Genomic DNA, 1,323 nt, shown 5'->3' with positions numbered 1-1,323 from the left:
TCAGTGGTCCATGTTTGTCAACTTCTAGAAACAGCTCAGGCAGCCTGAGACCGTGAGGACGGGGATGGAGCCACTGCCTACGAGGAGGCCAGTCTGGTTTCCGTGGTACGGAGTTTTTATTTAGCTGGTGAGTCCTCTGTACTTATGGTAAAAAGAATTTGTTGTTGTTGTATAAAAGCATAACTTGAAGTTTGCTTTCCCAGAGGCAACCCTGTTAACAGCTTCATGAGGCCTCCCAGAGGTAAGCTATACATATGCAATGTATGTAACTCTTAAAAAAAAGTACGCAGCTCTGCACTTGGCTTTTTTTTTTTTTTTTTTTTTTATTTATTTATTTATTTTATTTATTTTGGGACAGAGAGAGACAGAGCATGAACGGGGGAGGGGCAGAGAGAGAGGGAGACACAGAATCGGAAACAGGCTCCAGGCTCCGAGCCATCAGCCCAGAGCCTGACGCGGGGCTCGAACTCACGGACCGCGAGATCGTGACCTGGCTGAAGTCGGACGCTTAACCGACTGCGCCACCCAGGCGCCCCTGCACTTGGCTTTTTTTAACCCAACAACTTAGCTTGGGGACCTTTCTGTAAGCATATACATAATGAGGAGCCTGAACCCTACTCCATCATGCATGTGTGCCATTATTTACTGGAATGGAACCCTCTGCTGGTGACTGTTAGGTGCAGCCTAAATGAATAGCTTCGAACACACTTTTAATCTCAAGGGTATGTGCTACTGGTAACTATTAAAATTTTTGAGCTGGTGGTGGGGAGGTGTATACTCCTTGAAATTATATAGGACAGAGTACAAACATACAATTTTGTTAAGGGGGATCCCTTCACTCTCATTATCAAAGGAACCTATGATTGAGAAAGGATGAGAACCTCTGTTCTACAGGGTAAAAGCTGGTTTTTGCAACAAAGAGCTAACTCATCCCTTCGGTCCCTTTGAGCTTCCGTCTCTCCAGTAGCACTTCCACAGCACAGTCTGTCAGAGTATGGGTTCAGGTAGACCCTGGTTTCAAAAACCTGAATTCCCAACAGTGTAACTCTGGAAAGTTACTCCCTTGGCTTCTTCATCTGCAAAATGGGGCTAACTACCTCGCTCACAGGGTGTAGTGAATTTAAGGAGACATGCTCAGTACACAGAACGTCTGGTACATGGCAGATGGTCACTAAATGATAGCTTTTAGGTCTTGGGACACATCAAGAGAACTTCTAGCAAGAACATCCTCCACATCCACTCCTCTATAAGCATATAAGATGTATAGGAAGTATATGGGGTAAACAATATATTGAGGGAAGAGACAGAGGAATAAAATCTACA

The sequence above is a fragment of the Neofelis nebulosa genome, chromosome 9, assembly GCF_028018385.1.
Source record: "Neofelis nebulosa isolate mNeoNeb1 chromosome 9, mNeoNeb1.pri, whole genome shotgun sequence".
Taxonomy (NCBI): Eukaryota; Metazoa; Chordata; class Mammalia; order Carnivora; family Felidae; genus Neofelis; species Neofelis nebulosa.
The sequence above is the reverse complement of the archived record's forward strand: the minus strand, read 5'-3'. Positions refer to the sequence as shown.